Genomic DNA, 5,845 nt, shown 5'->3' with positions numbered 1-5,845 from the left:
GAATAAATAACCGCAAAATTAATGTAACGCGCAACCTTTCTTTTTTATCTTTTCTTAGAATCTTCGCGTTAATTTTACAATTATTTATTCATCATTAAAATAAAAGCAATATTCAGATTCACAAGTCTGCTCAATCGATTGCAAGTATCATTTTGTAAACATATTGTTTTACATGGAGGAAGCAATGCTTTTTAAATAATACATATTTTCTCGAAACCACTTCAAGAGATCTATTGTTTATTCTGTTTAAATAAAAAAATCTTGATTTAAGTGAATATGTTATTATATACAGTATCTACTGCCTACTTTTTAATCTTTGCTCCTTTTTATTCTTTAAATATTTTTTTCAGTACTAACAACAAACAGTTGAAATTCCATAGAAATGGAAAATGCATCACACTCGATTAATTCGTTGACCATAATTAATTATTGTAATGAGGGTGTTGCGAGAGGGTGTTGATCAAATAAGAAAACGCAGTATGTAAAAAACTGTAATTATTATTAATCGTAATAATATGATTATAGAGACAATTACGCGACTATGTGCACATTAAAACACCTTATCCATATCTTACAAGACCAGCTTCTTGTACACTATATACAGTAACTAAATATCATAGTACTCATTTGCAATATAATAAAACTATCTATATTTATATATATATATTTATATATATATATATATATATATATATTCATATTTATATATTTATATATTTATATATCCACATTTATATATATACACATATACGCAATCATACATAGATATATATGTGTATGTATATAGATATATATAATATTAAATTCATCGTTATTTTTTCTTAGTAACGCTATCGTTATTTCAATATATATATATGCATGTAAGAAACGATTAAAAATTAACCAAATATTTATTTTTCAATTCTGTACAATATAGGCTCTTAAAACTCTGCTTATCACTGAAAAATGTACAATACGGTACGTGTGTGTAAGGTATGAAGTGTCTGGAAAAATCTTTTCGCTCGCGTAACGCATCGAAACGAATCGGCGTCGTCTGTCGGCTCGCTTGTCGATTCCCTCGTCGATCGAGAAATCGAGCGCGACACACGCGCGTCGGGGGGGAGGAGGGGAAGGGACTCGAAGGGCCGCGAAGAAATTCGACCTCCGGAAAGAAATCGCTTCCGCGACCGATGAGAATTTTAAGAGCGTCGACGGGCGCGCAAGTCGCCGACGCTGTAAACAATACTTTGTTTGATTTGATTTTCTGCGCTGCAATAACGAGCAACTAAAGAGTTATGACAATAAAGTGGGACGAAACGCGGTATCGCCAGACTCTCTCTTTCTCTCTTTTCTCCCTCTCTCTCCCTCTCTCCCTCTCTCTCTCGCACACTCTTATTTTCTCTCCTTCTCCCTTCCTCCCGCACTTATTCATTCTCGCACATTCGCGCGCACACATGCACACACTCTTGCAAACTCTCACACACACAATACGCTCTCGTATTCTTTCTTTCTCTTTCTGTCACATTTGTTCTGTGACTCTGTCCTCTCCCTCTTACGACACGCAAGATCGCGGCAAAAAACTGCTTTACCTTTCAATCCGATGCGTATGCATGTCAGTTGTGTGTTTTGTGTGTATAAATATAGGTGTTTAATGTGAATGTATGTGTGCGATCTGTACGGAAGATGATTAATTGATCAATAACTGAACCGACGACGAAGGTGATTACAAGATTCGCCGTTTATAATCTTTCTTATATTAACCAATTTTCTGCGGGCTTTTCGGAGCGCGTGATCTTGAAATCGAGGGAGCTGACAATCGTTCTGACGTTGTATAAATTTTTCGGAAACGAGACTCTGAGACGAGACGCAACTTTTCGTTCTTCTCGCATCTCGTTGTGTTTCTCTAGCAGGGGAAGGAAAACCCGCGAAAATTGTGTTTGCCAACAAAATCACGCCGCGAGCGTTCTTCTTGTAAAAGTGAGCTTTGAGATGTTCGTTCGAAAGAGGCATCGGAAGTCTTTCAGCGCAATCTTGCATTCATTATCGCTCCCTTCTCACCTTTTGAGAATGTGCTCGTCCAAAAAAAAAAGCAACTTATAACACCATCTGGAAGATTCGATTCATACGGTAACACAGCCGTTGTGTAAGCTTCATACCAATTACAGATTCTCTTTTGTCTTAACCGACATACAAATATATACAGTTTCTGTTTGTTGTTCGCGTTCCCTGAGCGCGCGTCGCGTTGCGATTGTGGAACGAAGGCTCGCAAAACACCAAATGCTACCCGCAGGATGTGCGCACAAGGTCCTGAGACCTCCCGCGAGCCTTGCATTACCTGTCGTTAACATATTCTCGTTATGTTTCTCTAGGCAAAGAAAAGAGAACCTGCGGAAAGCTCGGGTAGTTCGCCAACAAAACCGCGAATGTTCTTCTAGAATGACTCCTCAATGTTCACTCGAAAGATATCGAAAGTCTTTCGGTGCAATTTTACATTCATTATTGTATTTATTTCAAGTTACTTTAACCTAACGTGCTCGTTTTTATTCTATTTGGATTTTGCCAAAATGAAAAGACATTCTCTTATTGCTAAAAATTCTATCCGTATCAGAATCTTTCATTTCACAATCGACACGACACGCAGGTCGGGACGAAGGACCTTCCCTTCGGATGTCGCAACAATTGCACATTTCACATACATCAGCGCTCAAGACCACTTCGGACGATTCGTGAATAAAAACAGTCGCGAATGAAAATCTGAAATGTCTCTCTCAGATTGAATCCTGCATCCTGCGGCGCGCGCTGCGAATCGCCCAAGGTGGTCTTCAAGGTACAACAATTTCGACTTTCACATATCGCACACGTCTTATGAACTACTCATCTCGATCACACGGCGTAAACTTTAAATTTAATCATTGCTCGCACTCATATTCGCGGTTACAGACTGGAGCACCCAATCACTGGCACCCCCCACAGTCATTGTCTGCGTTCAACAGAAGCGATATGCTTTGTAGAATACAGAGTGCTTGATAGAGTTAGAAGAATGTATTCATCAGGAGCAATAATCACTAAGCACTCACTTCTGTCGAACAGAAACATTAACACTCTGGAAAAACTTGGACTTCCTTGCGTCCAACGATATCCGTTCAGAGTTTCAGTCGTAAAGATCTCTTTTAAAGTCGCATAAAGTGCAGGCAAGAAGTTCCATTGCATTGGTAAGTCGCAAGTAAAGCCAGATTAGCTGAGGGGGACACGCCAATAACTGAACGTCTCAGCCCAATTGTTCAACAGTTTCTTCCTTGGATACCAGCAATTTCAAATATATCGTCGAGATGTATCCCGAGGAGTACCTCGGAAAGGAAAGCATCTAAAACGCAGAGATATACACAGGTATGTCATTTACGTATTTGAGGGCGTATTCGAGATGCTCGCGTGAATAATCGTGACACGATTGAATTCCGACAATTAGCCAACTCCTACAAACACTCAGACCCTTGGGGAAGCAGAGCTTTATACAAGAGTGTGTCGTTTTCGTGCACCCTTGTGTGCGGATGGATAACTCGATATGTTGCTACAGTTTTCTCCGAATTTCGCCGGTTATACTTGCTTATTTGCTACTCAGCCCGCCGACTCTCGTGAATTCGCGTCGTTAGAAATGTCTCACGAACACACTCGCTATATTACATCTCGCGAAGTCTCCGCTTCAACGTGCCGGGAACGGAATGGAGTTATTCGAAGTTGCTGGTACTAAGTGGTGGCGGTAAGAAGAAGCAGAAGAAGCGGCTAGTCCGAAGACAGGGCGGCGTAATCCTTGCAGGAGCCTCTTCTCTCACTGTCGCGGGATGATGATGATGATGACGACAAAGAAGAGGGTAATGTGAAGTTCGTCGGGCACGAACCCAATGTATACACGCCTTTTACGCGATATCTTTGTTCACAATCTCGTCGAACGTGACACGCGCATGACACGTGTCGGGAAGGAAAAACGCTCTCCTCCTTCGTATTTTATCAATCCCCTCTCTCTTAACGCACGCAGTCCGATCGCACTCGAATACCAATATACAGAAAAATGGCACGCCGCTTCATCAACCATGAGTATTTTATGCGCATAACTCTCGTTACATACGTGGCGAGATTAAAACAATACGATTGCTTAGTACAAAAACGAAATACATAATAATAGCAAATAGTAGCGTGTGTATATGTGTATGTGTGTGTGTATGTGTGTGTATGGATGGAGAAGGGGCCGTTAGTGTGCGTGTGAGTGTAGTAATAGTAGCGATGCGTTAAGAATAAACGGAGAGAAGGAGGGAAACAATAAGCATTTAAAAACCGTGCTCGGGTGGTTTTACTTCGTCCTTTTTTTCCTTCGGGAGACAATCCGTGGTCAATAAATACAGCATCCTACATTGATCGTTATAAATAAATACACGTTAACCCGCAACAGAGCTACAACGTGAAAAGGGATAAAATATGCAATCGCGGCGCGCTAATAATGACGCGTTGGTCCTATAAAAAAAAAGAGACTATGTAACAAATCGCGAGGCGCGAAAACGTAATATATCTATATATATAACGTGTAAAAAAATATAATAAAAAATATCTTCCAACTCGCGGCGTTCACTGATTCGTCAACTTTTTTGCGGCTTCGCGGCACGCAAATTGCACACCATCAGGCGGGAACGAAAAAAAGAAAAGAGAACGGAAAGAAGAACAGATGGGGTGGGTTTTCTTCTTCGTTGGTTTTTTTCGTCTGTTTGTTTGTTTGCTTTTCCGAGAGCAACAGAGCGACACATCGTGGTGGTGTATTCGCGGCTTTCAACATTCGTCCATTTGCGCGCGAAAAATGAGAGACGCGTGCCGGTTGTTCATCCTATCGTCCTTTTCTCGATTCTTCCATTCCGTGTACGTGAACAGCGCGAACGGATGTGCTCCGTCTTGAAAATAAAAGTCAAAAAGGAAAAAAAGAAAAAGGAAACAACGGAAGATGACGAAGAGAGAGAAACGGAGACGCGTGTCCCTTTTTCTCATTTCGCGTTTCACGACCGGCTGATAAATACGCCTCCTTGCCACGATAGTCGATATACAATCGTTCGATCGAAATATATATTCTACGGGGTGTTGTGGTTTATTAAAATTCGTTATAGCTAGCGTTTAAAAATCACGACCTAGGCGGTGATTTGAGAAATATGCCTTTTGTACAAGGTAATTTTACGTCGCCGACGTGGATGGCCCGCTAAGATGTCGGCCCTTCCGGCGCACAAGAAGAACATAGCCGTCGTCTTGGTAAAGACGAGCCCTGATGAGAAATGCTGAGAGATGCAGCGTGCGTCGATTTGTGCTAAACTCACGCGGCAAGGTCGTCGCGTTGACAAGCGTGGGAGATGATTTTTGAGTGTCGTACATCAACGTCCTGTCGAAATTTCTCTCAGGCGAGAATTCAACGCGAACTCTACACGCGTTCCAATAACGCGAGACGCGACTCTTACGACAAAGTATAAAGAAACATTGTGGCGTTACTCTAAATGACTATCAAAGCAAGAGAAAGTAAGTGGCGCGGTATCTGCGGATTTCTCGATGATTTAGATCCATATTAATAGTTATTACTGTAAACTTGTCTCGAGTAAAATACTCAAATTTGAATTCAGAATTGGATGAGAGTTTTCCAGTGAAATCGCAATTACAGATATAACTGATATGTGTGTGTGTGTATATGCGCATACGTACGTACGTATATACATACATACATATACTCATAAGTACTTATATATATACATATATGTGTGTGTACATATATATATATATATATATATATATATATATATATATATATATATATATATACACACACATATATATATATATATAT

This window comes from Odontomachus brunneus, unplaced genomic scaffold (genome assembly GCF_010583005.1).
Source record: "Odontomachus brunneus isolate Ranch 3 - 2012 unplaced genomic scaffold, Obru_v1 Obru_scaffold_035, whole genome shotgun sequence".
Lineage (NCBI taxonomy): Eukaryota > Metazoa > Arthropoda > Insecta > Hymenoptera > Formicidae > Odontomachus > Odontomachus brunneus.
Note: the sequence above shows the minus strand (reverse complement) of the source record.